Here is a 19,801-nt window from a genome sequence, read left to right on the forward strand (position 1 = left end):
TGCGTGCAAACAAGTAAAGTAAATGTAGACAAGAGGTTGTCTTTTTGTAGGTCGATGTTTCTGGTTTCTGTACAAAGATATTCTCGGCACTGTATAATGTCGGGTCGGAAGAAGCTGTACCTAATCCTTCCGAGGGACCTCTTCTGCCTCTAATCATCATTGAGCCATCCGTGCCACTGAGGCCAAATAACTTTAACTAATAATATTAGAAATGAAATCACTCGTTTTCGTAAGACTTCCTGCATGTATTCCTGCACCTACTTTTAGTTAGGTCGTTCTAGTTAATTTTCAGATCGATTGTAGATTATCACTTTACGATATGTTAAACTATGGGAAAGACGGAGGAGCCTTGACTTTAAATAATCCTTTCTTTTTATTCTATATACCTAGTAAACAGTATGAATATTAACGGTTAGTTTCGCTAGACTTATATCGACCTTCTGACCTTCGCTTTTCGGTGAAGGAAAAGACCGGAATAATTCCAATAAGGTTCTCCTGGATTTGACGGTCAGATGGCAGTAACTTTTATTGCTTACACAAGAGTATTTGCGCGTCACGATATTACACATATCACGTTACCGCAAGGGAGTGTGTACAATAAGTCTACATATTTTCAACCCAATTCCAATTTATTAGGGTTCCGTACCCAAAGGGTAAGAACGGGACCCTATTACTAAGACTCCTCTGTCCGTCTGTCTGTCTGTCTGTCCGTCTGTCTGTCACCCGGCTGTATCTCATCAACCGTGATAGCTAGACAGTTGAAATTTTCACAGATGATGTATTTCTGTTGCCGCTATAACAACAAATACTAAAAAGTACGGAAACCTCGGTGGGCGAGTCCGACTTGTCCGGTTTATTTCATTAGTACACATAAGCGTATAAGTGGCTACAATGAATTGATTTTCGCTAAATGTAGGTTCCGAAGAATCTTTCCAATCGCTCGCACAAGGCGGGCGAGAATCGGTCCAGTGAAACAGTATAAGAGCTCCGATTACGTATTCTTGTTACGGATCTTGAGGTAAAGTTAAACTGGTACGTTAAAGAAATCTACTCGCCCGTAGGTACTTTGGCAATGAGGGTGAAGAAGAGATGTTCTCAAGATATCATCCATCATGTTCGGACAAGCCCAGGGGAATCCCGCCCACCGATACTGCTAGATTAAACTGTTACCGTTGTCAACATGACAACATGTCGTGGATCCAATATGCATGCGTGTTGTTTCCGTACCTATTGGTGCTTCCAAAGTATTATTTGTTACAATAATATATGAACAATTTTGGTTAGCCCATTCAGCGCTAAACGCGGCACATTGTCCTCATGCGTTTGCGTTTAGCTTGTTAGTGAATGATCCACAACGTGGACCGAAGATTTAGTATTAATGGTTGAGGAATTTAAATTCCGTTTTCACCCATACGTATTTGATACCTGATCGATACAAATGAATCGATTTTTTTAAACTGCGTCAGCCATAAAACATTTATTTTAGCTATACCTGTCAGTTTTCCGGCTACCAACAACTTTTAAGCTGCGATTAAAATAATTTCATTTAACAAAACCTAAATAAAAACATTTGACAGGGATATGAATTGGAGGTCACTTTTTAGGGTTCCGTACCCAAAGGGTAAAAACGGGACCCTATTACTAAGATTCCGCTGTTCGTCTTCCGTCTGTCTGTCTGTCTGTCACCAGGCTGTATCTCATGAACCGTGATAGCTAGATAGTTGAAATTTTCACAGATGATGTATTTCTGTTGCCGCTATAACAACAAATACTAAAAACAGAATAATATAAATATTTAAATGGGGCTCCCATACAACAAACGTGATTTTTTTGCTGTTTTTTTCCGTAATGGTACGGAACTCTTCGTGCGCGAGTCCGACTCGCACTTGGCCGGTTTTTTATAATTAATTAGAATACTGTGCAGGTCACTGAGATGGTTTTAATAAAGTTAAGGGTTAAATCGTACATGTTAAGCTACTAATTTTCAATTCATTCAATTTTGTAACTGAATACTAAATACGAATGATAATTGGACAAATTTTGTCGGTTTTAATGAACCGAATTGTTCACGTTTGATGGAACAGATACATTATAGAAAGGTTCGCCTAACTAAATATTATAACAGATTAATTGCCTTCTTTAGTCCAGTCCAGAATATCATCTTATACCTTTAAACGAGCAATTCTTGTATATATATATATATATATAATATATATATATATATTTCGGGGAAACCTTTTCTGTTGTCATCTTATACACGTATTCTGGCAAATAAAGAAATTCTATTCTATTCTATTCTATCTCGGAAACGTCTCTAACGATTTCGATGAAATTTGCTATATAGGGGTTTTCGGGGACGAAAATTCGATCTAGCTAGGTCTTATCCCTGGGAAAACGCGCATTTTTGAGTTTTTATATGTTTTCCGAGCAAAGCTCGGTCTCCCAGATATTAATAGTAAAACGAGTTTAAATAATGTAAAACTTAGGCCAAAATACTAACGTTTTATCGAAGCATTGTATGTTGTGTCCATTTGTAGTTTTCTTATTATAAAAAGTCAATTAATCGAACTTATTCTATCGCCCTCTTTTCAAAATAAATTACAGGCTTTGGCCTCTATCTGCCTTAGAAATTGCGACTTAAGATGCTCCGTTCGCTTGCCGTCTGAGTTCTTCGGATTTCATTTATCCATTCAAAGATTCCGAGCTACGTGACGATCTATTTATTGGCTGCAAATAAAATTGTCCAAGAGCGCTTGGAAGGCACTCGCATGCCTCCGTGAACATTCTTATTGGAATTCACTGCTATATAGTCTATTGAATGGCGATTATTCAGCCCTAAACGTCATTTTCGTTCAGTCGCGCTCAGCTCTCTCGTCGCGCACACGTCTAGGACACACAGCTTAAAAACATCTCAAAGTTATCTGGGGAGCTGAATTAAAGGGGTGAGAATCCCACCGCAGCATTTTCCGTCTCGTTTGCAGATCGTGTCAATTTACTCCCACAGGTAAGTTTGCAGATAAAATCCATCTTAAGTTGCACAATAGTGTACCTATAGAAATAATTAAATTTGCAATAATCTAGTCAACGATCGGCCGCGGCGGCGAGGGTTTGAATGGAGCATCGAAAACTATTAAAGCTGGAGTGCTGGAGAGAGAGCAGAACGCGGCGCAGATAACAAGTTCGTAACTTTGTGCAGCGGTGCCGATGCGCTCGCCCACCTGATATTGGGATTTACAGAGAATTGCTTTTTAAACTTTACCAGTTCTTCTGTGCTATTACAAGTTACTACTAAAATAAATTAATAACTAATGTCCATGCTCTATAATTAAACTATGACTTACTTTCCTACTTTAAATGTACTGATAAATTAACCTTTCATATGGCGGAACGCGGATCCCCGTTAGTATAGAGTTGTAATTAGAGCATGTTAATTTGTAGGGTCGGCAACGCCCCTTGTTCCCCGTAGATAACCAAGTTTGATAACTGGTTTTCTATAAGGAAAAATAATTCTTCCTAGCTAACCCGGTTATGAAAAGTGATTTTTATTTTCCTCGTAGAAAACCGATATTTTCTCACTTGCGCATGTAACATATCTGGAGTTGCAGGCTTCCATAGGCATTCCGTATGCTTGTTAACCACCGACGTGGTGTAAAAAAAATATTAAAATTCAATACTCACTGCACGGACACAGAATAAGTAATTATCATACAGAACGGCCACGCACCGCCCCGCCCCGATTTGAATTACCTCGCCCCGCGACAGCAGATTGACGACCTTTTGCCGAACGCTGTTCGGTTTTTAAGCAACTTACTCACACAATGACGCGTGCCGCGTGTACAGACGTGCAGTTCACACAGAAACGCAAGTGATTTTTGATGTATAGCGTGTCCGGCCTGCTGCATGGATCCACGTTCCGGTTACGGAATACGAGAGGTTTTTATTTATACATACATTTAGTTTTTAAAATTCTCAACAGCATTTAGTCTGCTGTAGTCTGTACCCAGTAAAAAAGTAACTTTGTTGAATTTTGTCAATTGAAATATTCAACTTCAGTGCTATCCGTCAGCGTTACCTTTGATGTTACAACGTTTCTTGTAATAAGCTTCACATCAAACCTCTGACTTCCTCAGCTATTTATTAAACTCGGAAATATATTATTTCTATCGCACAGGGCTCCGCATAATTGGATGACCCTCTAGAAAGAATATTTTCTTATCTCGCCGTCTAAAGGAAACTTTCCTTGTCTTTCTTTCATTTTATGAGGAGTAAAATTGAAGCAGCTTTGCGCTATTATTAATTTTTTTTACATATTTTCCATTTTAAACAAAGAAAGATTATATATTTAACGTTTACATTATCATGACATGCTTCATTATAACCTCCTTGGATCTAAATAGTACTAACAGTCTTCAGAATTATTCTAACTTTAGATACAAAAAAAAAAAAACTAATATTGTTAATTTTAATTAAATCTAATTTGTAACGAGAGATATCTTTTCAAACTGACATAATTGTACTAGTTTAACTTCTAAATTCAGCTTTAATTTCGTATAAATATTGCATACATTCACGTAACCACAGAAACGAAAGTAAGAAATTCTGTAATGTCACTCCTTGTATTTTATAAAAAAGGGACCGAGGCATGATGTATGCGGCACTACTTATAAATAATTGTCGTGTGCCTCATTCTGTAAATAGACTTCGTCGAGAGCACGTGTTTTATTCACGACCTATTTTATGGGGCACATAATCATTATGTGGGGTGTTTTATGTGAGCCTTGTTATGTGGAAAACAATTAACGTTTATTTTATATTGAAAGTACAAAGTTAATATTAATATGGTACCTATTGTATTTCCTTTAGCTCTTAATTTCAAGTGTCGAGCTCGGACAAAAATTTGAATAGGGCGTTACAAAATGAATTGTTTATGATATTATTGATATTATTGTTTGTTATTTTAAAATTATTGTTTATCGAAGAATTTCAGCGCTAGACGAGCAGAAAATATTGATAAATGTTAAATAAAGCCTTCACTAGCTTTATATTTAAAAATCTTGTCAACGGTAGTCTACTGTAAACTTGAAATGAATATCGAAGATAATATATAATAAAATGCATAAAAGATAAAAGTTTCACTTATAACAGACCCAATCAGAATAAAGTAACTACTAAACCCAACTCATGCATTAGTTTGGACGTGTTGTTCACAAAATTAGACATCAGTTATTCAGTGAAAAAAAAATATGGCTGTAAAGTCGGTTTACGGACGATAATTTTGCGTGATAACGTCATAAGAAAACATTGATGAAAAATTGCATACTTATATTGAATTTGTCACGTTACCATGGAGATTTCGTGCATGCTACCGGTGTTCATCGATTTATAAGACGTTATCACGTCAAAAACTTAAAGGGAAAAAAACCACAAATAAATCAATGAACACCAACGTTTTAAGGCCGTCACCGCTCCGTCACGATTGCTATCGGTTGGCGGGCGACTAAATTAGCTCTCGGTGTTGACTAAGATATCGCTTATCGACCGTTTCTGAATTGGCTCTCCGTCGGCGTCGAGCGATCCCAGATTATGTAAGCTCAAGATAATATGTAATACAAAACTGTTACCTTCAAAAGGTTACAGAAGCAAAAAAAACACTATTCTGCGCTAGATGATAATGGATTGACAAGGCAATATAAGTTAGTCGGGTATAAAAATATGAAAACATGGGAGGAAAAATGATCCGATATGGATTTACTCGTATACTATTTAATAAAACAGAGAAAATAATTATTGTACCTACCGATACAAGCATAACCGGAAGAGACCGAGGATAAGAGGATAATGAATGTACATGGATACATCATGAATAAACAAAAATAAATAAGAAATTACGTTATATAGGAAAATTAAGAATATAAAAAACGGGCTACTCCTGTAATTTTGATCGTATTTCGTCCGGTATGTCAATGTCGATCAAATGCAATGATTGCAATCTGGAGTTAATTTTGACTCTCGCAAGGCTCACACAAAAAAAGTTTTTATTAGTAATCAGACCAAAATTACGTGTTTCTTTTGAAATATTTAACTATTTTCGAGTCTCACGTGAGTACATACTAAAAATCATGGTGATTTAAGCGCATCAATGGATAATTCTGCCTGACAACCAAGAACAACTTTAGTAACAAATTTTGAAGAAAAAACAAAACGCAAGTAGGATGTAAATAAATACGCCTAATAAGCTTAGAATAAATTTAAAAGTGAACAAAATTACTGCCTTGAACTCACGAGTATGGATGAGTATGGATTTGAAATCTCACCCAAGGCAGTAATTTTTCCACTTTTAAATTTATTCTAAGCTTAATAGCATCGTTTGCAGACGTTTCTGCTTGTTAAAAATTAATACAATATAATACAAATACTCTTTATTGCACACCTCATTACAGAAATCAATACAAAGATACAATGAAATATGCTTAATTATTGTTATTTATGCATGCCATCATAAAAAATATAATGGTTATAAATTTTAGCTTCACATAAAAGAGGAGGAAAAATAATGTTACGGGTTGGCTTGAAGTAATAAGAATTTTTATTTTCGAAAAGCAAATACGAGTAATAATGACAATGGCTATTCTTTTATGAATGTTATAATAACAAACCAGAGCATATCCAACATTAAAAACAAATGCTACAAATAGCCCCCTTTCTTGAACTTTTAGTATAGTGCTTCTGACCGTTCGTATTACACTTTGGATAACTTTCAAGTCGACTTCCTTGAATTGCTTTTGGATTTTCATACTAAATTTAATTTCATTTCATTCTCGAATCACCTACCCATCCCTATACAATATACATACATAGGGAAGTCGGCTATATCGCACCGCCAGTTAAATCGTACCACCTCTAGTTTTCTCATCAAACAACTTAGTTTATTTACACGTAACACGTAAGGCACCAAAAAGTGCTCTAATGAAATTAGGTATTAAGCTCAATAATCTAATCGTAGTGATAGATCTAGATAGTGATCATAGTTAGAGATAGATAGTGATCATAGTAAGAGAGAGAGAGAGAGAGAGAGCATAGTAAGAGAGGGACAGCGCGTTTTTTTTTTTAAATATTATATCTCTAAAATGTGTGACAACGACGGCATGATTCCATGCACTGCTGCTTTGTAAATTATATTTGTTGTCTTGGATTTGGATACGAAGTATAATGTTCGTCGGACTTGATCTAACCTTTAATATGTGTTTGTACTACCATAACTTTTGATCTAGAGAAGTATTCTGTACCCGTATCATGAGTCACTGACAGTGTCAAAATTAACATATACGCTAACGTCTACGTAATTTACTTTCTTTCTATAAATCTCGCTCGCACTAATATGCGAGTACGAGCGAGATACATAGAAAGTAAATTACGTTCTCGATAGCGTTTATGTCAGTGCCAAACTAGTGGTAGCCACACTAGATTTGACGGCAATCAATATAAATCAATATAGATACCGAACTTTCTAACAAAACATATCTGGCACAAAGTTTTGGCGACTACTTTATAAGGCAAGACGATCTAGACAACAATTGCGTCGGAATAAGGTCACGTCCTTAAAACAAAGTCTCGCAATACAAGACTCGGAGGGATGCTTGACTTGCATTGTTGTTTATCGCGGCGACTGCGAACTAACTTGATCATCCGAGAAACTTGTGCTGTTATCTCTTGGGCCCCGAGGCTGGCTGTTACTGTTAATGGTTCCAATGTTACTTAGCAAGTATGGCCTTAGGGGTTAAATTGGGAATGCCCTTTACTAGTGAATAGATTATTATACATTTATTTACTACTAATAGCGACCCGCCCCGGCTTCGCACGGGTAAACTTTAACAAACCTTCCTCGAGAATTTTTTTTTTATACCACGTCGGTGGCAATCAAGCATACGGCCCGCCTGATGGTAAGCAGTTACCGTAGCTTATGGACGCCTGGAACACCGGAGATATTACACGCGCGTTGCTGACCCTTTAAAAACCTGTACACTCCTTTTTTGAAGAACCCCATACTGTAGCCCCTCGGGAAAACCTCGGCAGGGAGCTCAGACAGACGCAGCGGGGGACTTTGTTTTATAAGATATAGTGATTATATAGGTATACATAGATGTAGGTGGATATTATGGTAGGATGACAATTTTTTTATTAAATCCCATATTTACTGATTTCTCCTCACCACCCAATTTAGATTTAACAATAACAACCTGTATAGTGTATTACTAAATTACTTTACTTTATAATGATTAATAACTGCATTCTGGTAAAATTTTAACATATGCGCATTATATAAAGTTGTAGATTAACCAATCAATCTACTATTGACAATATAGTTAATATGCAAACAAACACTACAAATAAAAACACAAATAAACTACAAAGAAAACTACAAATAAAATATATTCTATTCTATTCTATACCCAAGGATCTAAAAAGTACTTTAGATAAGCACACATTAGTCAGATCCGCTTAAAACTGGTTAACTTTGTACTAATTTGAAAAATTATTATTAATTTGCGGTGTTGCAAGCGTCCATAGGCTACGGTAACTGCTTACCATCAGGCGGGCCGTATGCTTGATTGCCACCGACGTGGTATAAAAAAAAATTAGCACTTATTAGTAGGTATACACAAAGTACACTACTATGCTTCAGGAATTTTTGCCATCAATCATTGTTTGTATTGAACATGCCAGATGAACGTTTTCCACTTGCTACTCGCATTCAATAGTGTTTGCCCGCCCCATACGAGCTGATTGAACAAGCTACACACTTGTGCAGTACGCTTTGTTCACGTTCGATATCGTTCGTTGCGCAAATGGTACTTCCGTATTGTAATAGAGCTCGATCCAGATAAGGAGGTTGGGGTAGTTTCACACAACACCTGTTTAAAACAGTACTAATATTTTTTTACAGTACATATATTACGATACTGAGTTCATTACGCAACTATGTCGAAAACTTAGTGTCATATGTACTGTAAAACGTTGTACGATACATGTGCGAATAGGTAATTCGCAACTTATGCCGATTTGTCGCCACTCGTTGCGAATTTCCTATTTTTCGCACGTATCGTAATGTACTATAATCAAAAGATATTTTTTGGAAAAAAAACCGGACAAGTGTAAGTTGGACTCTGATAGATCGTATCCATAACAAATTAAGATCAGATTCATAACCTGTTATTATAATCAGAATACACCTTTCTTATGCAACAAGTCCACTAGAGTGCACACCAATGGATGCAGTGCAATAGAGCGGATTGAGTACAACTTGAATTCGAATCCAACGTGCAAACAATGTAATTTTAGATGTATTTTAGTCTTAAAACTTATTTATAACATTTAAAACTATCGCGTTTTGAACACATATTAAATCACATTTACAATCGGGTCCACATCGGGTCTATCGTGAATTTATTTTGTTACCTTTATTAACCGACGTTTCGACACAGGTTTCACTCCAGTCAATTAGCCGCGACCACGACCAGTGAAACCTGTGTCAAAACGTCGGTAAATAAAGGTAACAAAATAAATTCGCGATAGACCCGATTGGAAATGTGATTTAAAACTTATTTGTATGTACATACATACTACATGTCACTTTATTGCACATAAACAAATAGACATAAGGCCAGGATTACACTTGTAAATTTTACTTACGTAAGTAGGGACACAGCTTACAGAACGAGATATGAATATCGCTATCTCATTCTAGCAAATAGCTTTGTCCCTACTTACGTAAGTAAAACTTACAAGTGTAATCCTGGCCTAACAGAGTAAAAGATGCAAGTATAGGTACAAAGGCGAACTTTTTTCTTATAGAGATCTCTTCCTGATAACCTTTGAGAAAATGAGAGAGGAACAAACACTAAAAGTTGACATACAACTAAAATGAACATATAACAATATTATAATTTTATATTTATTAGGAACTTACTTAATATGTAAACAAAATAAAAATAAATGTATTTATTAGCTTGTTTTGACACTTATGAAAGTTAGCCGTCGAATATAACTGTTATCTACATACCACGAAATAAATTCTACGGACTACGAGCTACGCTGTAGTGCTACGTGGGCCGCGTATTACTCAATGAATAATAATATACTATGATTTATATTGTGTTTATTATAAGTTTAAACAAATATTAACAAATGACAAATTTTTTGTCAATTTGGTAAAATTTTACATACATACCTGCTTGTCAATATTTCAAAAAATGTCAATCAGAAAATATGTTTAACTACTTTTCACCAAAAATAGATAGCGATGTAAGGAGTGGGCGATGACGTGGGCCACCACCCACGGTTTTGCAGTCTGAAGGGCTTTCCACTTTATTTTTTAATAAGAACAACTTATAAAAAAACAAAGTTTGTTTAGTGTCTCCCAAAAGTAAGGGAATTTTGGTAATCCAAAAATACGTCAGGGGAGATTTTGGCCGCTAGATAGTTATGAATAATTTGGGTTCCAGTATATTAAACATCACAAAAGACAATGATTCATTACGCCTACCAAAAATGCATAAATCTATATGACTATATCCATGATTCGTCCATAAACGTGACCCACGTGTATAGTTCGCTAAAGTGTAAATAATAAAATACGTCAGTGACCGTGACCGCTCGGTGTCACCTCTCGGGTATCGTAAATAAGGTTATTAAGGGCCACTTGCACCATTCCACTAACCCGGTGTTAACCCGATAAACCTGGAGTTACCATGGTTACCAGTACAATTTGACACTGAGTTAACGTTTTAACCGCTTAAACCCGGGTTAGTGGATGGTGCAAGCGGCGCTAAGTTATTTAATAACTTAACTTCCTGTGTAACACGAGTCTTCAGAGCTGAGAGCGCAATAGTTATTAGCTTAAGTGTAACTTGTTTTTGCACTGTACCTACTGTAATGATAATGATCTAAGAACAAAAAAAGGTGTCGTAAAAAGGTTTCCGTTATATTGTTTATAAAAATTAAGTACTATGTTCTAGAGAAAATGAAATGAAGAAAGCTGTATGATATGATCCTACCGCTTCAAGTTAACTCTTCTTCCTCGCGTTGTCCCGGCAATTTGGCACGGCCCATGGGAGCCTGGGGTCCGCTTGGCAACTAATAAAAAAAATTGACGTAGGCAACTAGTTTTTTACAAAAGCAACTGCCATCTGACCTTCCAACTTCCAACCCAGAGGGAAAACTAGGTCTTATTGGGATTAGTCCGGTTTCCTCCCGATGTTTTTCTTCACCGAAAAGCGACTGGTAGTAAATATCAAATGATATTTCGTACATATAAGTTCCGAAAAACTCATTGGTACGAGCCGGGGTTTGAACCCGCGACCTCCGGATTGCAAGTCGCATGCTCTTACCGCTAGGCCACCAGCGCTTCCGCTTACCGCTTCAAGTTAACTATAAGTATTAAATTTATAATATTAACATTTTGACCCACGGATAGATATAGTCTCTATGCAGCTTTATAGCCTAGAAATTTATTTCAACTTGTAGGAAGAGCGAGCGACAGCTGTATAGACTTATATTGACCGGGATATAACCGGGTCTATATCCCGGTCAATATAAGTCTAGTGAAACTAACCGTGAATCATTCAAAACTCTGGCAGCTGTATACTCGTACTTCTTTGCCCCTGAACTTGAAAAATAAAAAAGTTCGTTACTAATAATATTTGTCGCAGTTTCAAGAAATATCAAAGAAACGAAGTCAAATATATTTTTCCTGTGTCCTTGAATTCCTGTTTTTTTAGGGTTCCGTACCCAAAGGGTAAAAACGGGTCTCTATCACTAAGACCACTGTCCGTCTGTCCGTCTGTCACCAGGCTGTATCTCATGAACCGTGATCGCTAGACAGCTTAAATTTTCACAGATGATGTATTTCTATTGCCGCTTTAACAACAAATACTAAAAAGTACGGAACCCTCGGTGGGCGAGTACGACTCGCACTTGTCCGGTTTTCGGTGTTAGTACAGATACATACTTCAGAGATTCATTGTAATTAGAAAAAGCAGTAACTTAATTTTTATTGAATGAAGAGTTAAACTAAAACAGCTTAGTTATAAATTCAAAATAAACTACTGTGATTTATATTCTTAGCCAGACGTAGGTAAATTTTAAAAATACTTTATCTACGCCTCTATGTCAATACATACATACAAAAGATATATCTTCAAAACTTGTTTGTAAGTACTTGCATATAGTTCGCATACTGTTCAAACATAGTAGACTCGACTGTGTAAGCATTGTGTTAGTGTGTCTAATTGCCATCACCTAGTTCTGAATAATAGTCGGTAGTTCGCATAGAGCCTGTAACGATGTGTTGGATCGATTGGGCGCGGAAGTCGGGATCGTTACCCGCGGAAACAGTTCACTTAGGCCTTTATGAGGAATGAAATTTCGCGTGGTGTGAGTTTAGCATTAATGGAGGATAATTTATAACAGTAATGCTAACTATTTAGGAAAATAACAGGGGGCTCAAAACACATAGCTACATGAAGGTTTTTCAACCCTCAGCAATACTGTGCTAAGTGAATGGTATGTCGTACTGAGTAAATTTTTTAAAGAAGCAACCTCGAAAACGCTAAAAAAATGGCGTTATAAAAGTTCTTCTGTACAGCCCATAACTATAAATTCACCATGGCTAAGGTTAAAAAAAAACATCCCGTATTATTTCCACCGTTAGTACCGCTTACTCACGTCGTAAGGTCAACTCACCCCAGTGCCCCTGTTACAAAAAAGTCTTATTGATTTTCAACGTGACCCTTTCTAAAAACACGCAGACATTCTGCCATCTTTGTTTGCTCGCAGCAGACGTGACCTCTTCTATCTAAAAAACAGTTTTAGGGCGACGTTGTTTATTCTTGCAAATCCTTCTGGAAGGGTTGTAAAGATCCTTTTTTTCGGTTTGTCACGCTAAGCTTACTGATACAAACGAATGGTCCTTTGTCAGGAAGAAATGCATGCTTCTTATTTCTATTACTCGTTGTCCAAGAGAATCAGGCATGGCTTTTTCGATCCAGAAAATGAGAATGGAATGTGGTTATCGGTCAATTGTAGACGCCGCTATAAAAATGACGATATGAGCAAAGTGACCAGCCTGTGTAGGCATGTAAGATTATATATACTTATATATGTCTGAGATGAAAAAAAAAGCGGAATAATCTATTCTCATACACGGACACTTCTTTTAACGTCCGATAGTAACATGACATTACTGGCAATATAGATAAAAAACTTTAAGCGATAATTGAATTGCTCGGCAAATTGCCAAAAGGTGGGTACGCGTTGAGCACTTTATTACTTACTTATTTCTTGATGGCAAAGTCTCCTACCCTTGATATTGTAAAGGCCGAACTCACTTTAATGTATCACAGTTTTAGTACCAATTACTGTCTGTTAGTGGATCTCAAGTCAAATCCCTGGCGAGACCGCGCTTCAATCGCTTTTGACGACCGACCGTAAGTATATCGTGATAGCCAGTTTATAGCAAAATATCTAGCTAGTTTCACGTCATCACGTCATTCGATGCTATAAACTATAAAGTATACAATAGGTTTACATACTATCCGAATTTGTAATACAGATGTACCTATAATTGTTTTCCATCGTATTTTCTCGGAAACGTTCGCATTTGTCATGCTACTTCAGTCAACGTCAGTACTTTTAGTACCGAGGCTGACTGAAATAGCAAAACACGTTCGTACGTTTCCGTGAAAATACGATGGAAAATAATTATGCACACACATGCTGTACGCATAAATGACAGCTTAAAGCTATTCCCAATTAAACCTAAGTGAACATGTATGGCACATCTTTAAGTACATGTCACTGCATTATGAAATTAAAAACTAGAATTCTTAAAATATTACATGGCTTTCCCAGTCAGGGTCTTGAGCTCTTCAATGTTGCTACCGAATTTGGTGTTGGGGCATACTAGCACTAATGTGACGAATTGTTTGTTCCGGTTTTCCACATCCACATGTCGCCGATTAACACCATCTCCATTTATTCCTGTGGTATGCGGAGTTACCCACGTACATATAGGTATACGCCCGCCCTACGACACTATTAGATAGGTACCTACACAAAGTAGTGATGCGTACGGAGAACAGCATGTGTGGCCAAGACATGCCCTAAATTTATGTACAAGCATTAAAACTTGGCTTACCTGTGTATTTACTCTTTCAAAAATATTTATCTTCCTTAAAATGCAGCCTATAAAACCGGTCTTTGTCATTTGCTTTAGTTTTTGATACTTAAGCTATTTTTCAACGATTAATGCATATCCTTGGGAAAAAAGTGAGATATTATATTTCCACAATTTGTCGCACAACATTGAAGTACTTTGGAGAAAATGGAGAATGTTTATGATTTCTTAGAAAAACTGTATGTGATCTGGCAGTGACACCAGTCGATCTATTATGAAGGCGCCACCTGGCGTGATAAACTGTCAGTTTGCCTCCTCATTAAATTTTTCGAAACTATTTTAAACCTGTACCTGTTTAATTGATGAGTAGAAAAATAAAACTATTTAACAACCGGGGCACTTTTTATTTGACGCAATGTTAATATCCAGAGATGAAAATGAGGACTTCGTTTGTATGGAGTACTGGTCGGTGAAGCTGATAATAAAATAATCCATTGCCTAACTGTCTCTTATTTTCATTTCCAGGTACGTAGTGATAATCAACAATTATTAAGCAAAACATTCCAAAGCTCGCAGAAATAACAGGTATTTATGGGACGGAATATTTTGCGATTTTATGCTAGTATTGCACATTAAGAAAAATGGTTATGGAAATAGGGTTCATTTTTATACGAGCGCCACTGAAGTTTAAGTACTAAGTTTTAAAGTTGTCCATTGTTTTATGCCTTCACTAGATGATATAGTCTGCGTCAAAAAATACGTATGGCTTTGCATCTTATTCCATTGTTATGAGGCGAAAACTGATTTGAATCTATATCAATATGTATACATTTATTGGTATCGTCTACTCGAACAATGATAATTTTGGACTCGATGAATATTTATGAGTGACAATATCACTGCATTTGAATGTTCGTAATTATACAACACTCTGCTCCTGGGTAAATGTAAAGACAAAGGAACATGATTCCTTACTAACGGCCTCCTACCCTAGTCGGTAGTGACCCTGCCTACGAAGCAAGAGGTCCCTGGTTCGAATCCGGGAAGGGGATTTATTTGTGTGTATATCACAAATATTTGTTCCTGAGTTATGGATGTTTCCTATATATATACATATATAAGTATTAATATATATCACTATGCATTCGATGCATTCAAACACTGTGATAATTGTTTTTTCAACACACTTGCTCAAAACGACGTTTTTATTCCACCGATTTTTGGCTCATAATCCTAGATATTAAACACGCGTGCTCTTTCAGTGTATTATTCCACTCGTGCTTTTTCATTATATTATCCGACTGAGTTAAGAAGCTAACTGATTGCTAATAATATGCATGGAAAGGGAGCCTTCTTTAATTGGTCGGACTGGCGGGCACCGGCGCGCCCGACCGCCTGCGCAGTGCGCGGCGCGCGGCCCGGCTGGCCCGCCCGCCGCGCTGCCCGCGGCCGGGGCGAGCGAGGGCCGGCCGGAAGTACGAGTATGACAGATGAAACACACAATACTGTTTTAACTATTAAAATTTGATTAATATGATAGTATCTTTTTTTTCTCGCAAGTGTGTTGAAAAACGTCGTATGAAACGCGTGTGCATTGGTCATTACACACATCGGCTTTCTTATTGCGCGCTCGCTTACAGCTCGCGCGCACAATATCGCCTCGTGTGTACTGACCAACTTAGCACACTTGTATCATAATGTACTATTAGGTCTAATGAACCGCAAAGGTAATTATATTCATGGTACCTACGCAATATTATAAACACTATGGCAATATGTACATAAATTATTACATTCAGGTCTAACTAAGCTTCATTGTTCTCGACTACGTCGCCTTATCCTACCTACACAAGATTTACAGCGGCCGGATTAATATTAATAACAAACGGATTAGGCGGGACGTAAGCATTATAATAGTGTTACAAAATTGTTATATGGTGCCCCGGGGTTACGTGCTATAAACATAATAATATCTAAGGTAACTTGCCAGTCGGGAAGATACCTAAAAAAAAATATTTCTGGAAGTATTCATGAGTATATTTCTGAAATATATTAGTTTGTCACGAACCATTTTTCATGATGTTATTGACGACAGAATCTTATACAGCCACAGTTAAACGCTTGTACGATATTAAATGGGTTTTAAAGTTATTTAGCACTATATTCATAAAAGTAAAATAAAATATAAGATACATTGCTTATTTTATTAATTACATTGTAATTTAATATTTTCATTTTTTTGGCTAAATGACTGGGATGCCATTGACTATTTGGGAGTTTTAGAACGAAAAAGTAAAAAATTAAAAAGTAAGAGGTAATCTCGCTGATTTTCGTGTTATAATGAACAAATAATTATAAAATAACAGTTAAAATTGCAGTTTGTTAAAATATGTGTGTAGTAAATATTGCAATCTAAATGTTTTTCGCTAGGGGTTATTTATCTTCACACAAGTAAAGTCTCCAATTGCAATAAGTCCTAAGGAAAAAATCATGGCCGTATGTCTATTAGGCCGTATGTCTATTACTGATTTTGCAAAATTGCCTTGTCTTGTTTTGTTTTCTCGCATTCGATATGAAAAGTAGTGTTTAATTCGGGTGAAAGGCACCATTTCCGTCTTGGACTATTGGCGCTCTCACTGCGATCGAGCGCCAAACTACCTTGACAGAAATGGGTGCCATTCAACCCTTGGTTAACAATCTACTATTAACTTCCTTTTTTTTAACGATCGAATGTCCAGTAAGAACTAACATGTAAATAAAACCATCTGTGCACCGAGCTAAAATTGTGCATTGTTCTGCACCAGTGCATCGCTTAGGTTATGTAAGTATATAAACGAGCGGTTGTCAAAGGAGCAATTTCAATGTGTTTAAAATGTTCATATAAAATGCTATTTGTGATGAATATGTGAGAAATACCTATAGCAAGTATAGCAACGTGCGTTAGTTTTGGTCATCGTCGCCGATACGTTAAGATCTTAGTAAGATTTCTATGCAATTTTGTTTTTATATAACTGGCGATCATTAGGTACTATTAGTATAACCAATTATCTAACCATGGCTGTATGATAGAATAAACATTGTCAGCTACTGTCAACAGTGATTTATAGTAATATACTCTGATGTTCATTAGTTGATAGGTATTAAAAATACAAAGCTTTTATTAGCTCAGTTTAATGGTAAAATGGTCCCCTGTCGGTATACTCCAATTCTGTAAAACTATTTCACGTGTAATATATTCAAATATTATATTTTTTATTGTTATGTATATACCTATATACTGAGATAAACAAAAATGAACTTATTACATATTGATTTGCGGCGTAGGTCATAAACTAATTTCTCTTTTTTGGGATGCGCCTATTAATTTGGCGCACGATGGGGTAACTTTGCGCCCGTAAGTAAACTTTAGGTAGGAGCAAAGATACCCTAAACAATGGATGTCTTTTGCTCCTTATTCGTTGCTTCAGATATATAACAAAATATTTCATAATGTTGAATTACCGATAATAATCCAGGCTAAATATGACATTTCAATTTCGGTAGGTTACTTGGCGATCCCCAAAACCTTTTGTTACTTTCCAGAACCTATAAAATGGAGTGCATAATAGCCATCTGTGTAAACAGTTCAAGAAAAATTGCAGTGGGAAATAGCTAAAGGCGAACAACTGCGAGAATAGTTTGGTTAATTTCACTGCTGATGGGGCTACGTAACAGTAGACGTTTGTTCCGGCCACAGTTCTGTTTGTGTACGTGCTAATTGCGCTGCTTTTGGTAAATTCCCAAAATTAATACAGCGTATTGTTAGATAGCTAGTTTATGTTTAAATATTGGCGTTATTAATTAAAATCTGGCTTATCTAACTAACAAGAAGATGATAATCGTTTGTCTCTATGCGCCTGTTTGACATTTGTGTTCTATAGAATGATACTAAAATCAAAGGTTTGCTAAGTTTTACGAATTTTACGAATAGTTAATTGCAATGCAAACAAGCAAGCAAAAAAAAGTATTAAAATCATTGCATTTGCAATATAAGTTTTAATTATTTGCCAGTAAATGCAGCAGACAGGCAGTGAAAAGTCTATGTACCTGGACGGTCCTACCTACATATTTACTAAGAGTGAAACTTATTATGAGAAGAGAATTTTGAGAAATAATATAAAATAGATATAGTAAGTAGTGTCTAAGACATTATTTTTACTGATTACTCATTAGAATATCAAATGTCATTTAAAATAAAAATGTTGTCACCTAAGTGACGTACATTTCAACTTATTTAGACATCGAGAAGGGGGTATTATTAACTTCCAAGAAACGAATATACTTATTCAAAAAAAATGACACCAGGCCCCGTAGCCAACATGTCAATCGCTAACGCTACGTAGCGATCGAAACGCAACTGTCACTGTCATACTCGGAAGAGTGATAGAGAGACACAAAGCGATTCGATAGCGAAGCGATTGTCACCTTGTCTAGGCCGGCTGGACAGTTGAATCTTAAAGCTCGTAAAACGTTATAAACGATTCCCATTCCCAAATTAAATTTAGAATGTTACTTGAGATTTACTTTCTCAAAATTTGATTTATTAAGCTAATTGATTTTGACGCCGCTGTGAAGTAAAGGTCGTGTCTTCAATAGCTAATCTACAAAGGTCGAATCCGTTCAGACAATAAAAAGGTCAGGGGGGAGGCCTGACTCGTCATAACGCCTGATAAAGGTAATCAACACAGTAAGACCATTAGTTCTAGCACGGAACATCCTTTACACAGAATTTCGAAGGCGCCCCTCCCTTTAAGTGGCGTCTGGCAGCCGTCACGGCTAATAAAAATACGTAATATTTGATACATTTGCTGAGCCTAATAAGCTATGGTGAGGAAAGAAGCTTATTAAAGCATCGTGTCCATCTGACGGATTCGATGATATAATATTAGTAATATATCTAGTTTCCTAGCTCAGCGCAGCAGCCTGAGAATCTAGTGCTGCATATAAATTTAGATACATAAAAAAAATATATATTTAGTAACCTAACCTCTGACACAGGTATCTGCAGCTGACTGTACATTGTAATATGCCTGCGCCTACGATAAGCAAGATTATTGACCTAACAAACACACATGGCCTTATTTCCTAGCCAAATGTGTTTTAAGTTGAGCAATTTTAGCATTCGTGCATTAGTGTCATCAATAACCTTTCTCATGTCATAAACGTGTAGAATATACTTCTGGCTCGGACCAAGATAAACATATCATAATGACTCAGTATTAATGATATTACCTGGGCCAGAATTGCTGCAAACCATCCTTCCATCCTTCTGATCTGACATTGCTTGGATATAAGAGAAAATTAGTATAAAGCAGAGCTAAATCGGCTAAAAGTTCGCGCTCAGTGCAGAGCTTCAATTTATTGCGCCAAAGGCCACTTGAGCTAACACCTTTTCTCTGTTGTTTGAGAGCAAACTAGCCGTGTGTGCACAATGGAGTGCAGCGTGGCGGGCAGGCTTAACGCGACGGTCCCAGGACTTATACGAGTAATGCTTCGTTACTTGTATTATAGTAGTCAAATGTTAGCATAAACAAAACTAGGTCAAATTATGTTTCATATTTCATATTTATTTCATATTTCATATTTATG

The 19,801-nt window shown here is 36.5% G+C and overlaps 2 protein-coding genes across 4 annotated transcripts in view; both read left to right on the forward strand.

Moving 5' to 3' along the window:
• Positions 1 to 19,801, forward strand: part of LOC134742379 (probable tRNA (uracil-O(2)-)-methyltransferase) — a 300,106-nt gene that overhangs the window by 278,159 nt on the left and 2,146 nt on the right. The gene's annotated exons all lie outside the window — the stretch shown is intronic.
• LOC134742386 (slit homolog 2 protein) overlaps positions 1 to 19,801 on the forward strand; it is a 137,304-nt gene that overhangs the window by 57,790 nt on the left and 59,713 nt on the right. The window contains exon 2 of one of the 2 annotated variants that reach the window (XM_063675502.1): positions 14,699 to 14,758. The exons of the other annotated variant lie outside the window; for it this stretch is intronic. The gene's annotated coding sequence lies outside the window, so the exon portion shown is untranslated. The remainder of the gene's footprint in view (positions 1 to 14,698; positions 14,759 to 19,801) is intronic. 2 annotated transcript variants of the gene reach the window in all.

Source organism: Cydia strobilella, chromosome 6 (genome assembly GCF_947568885.1).
Source record: "Cydia strobilella chromosome 6, ilCydStro3.1, whole genome shotgun sequence".
NCBI lineage: Eukaryota > Metazoa > Arthropoda > Insecta > Lepidoptera > Tortricidae > Cydia > Cydia strobilella.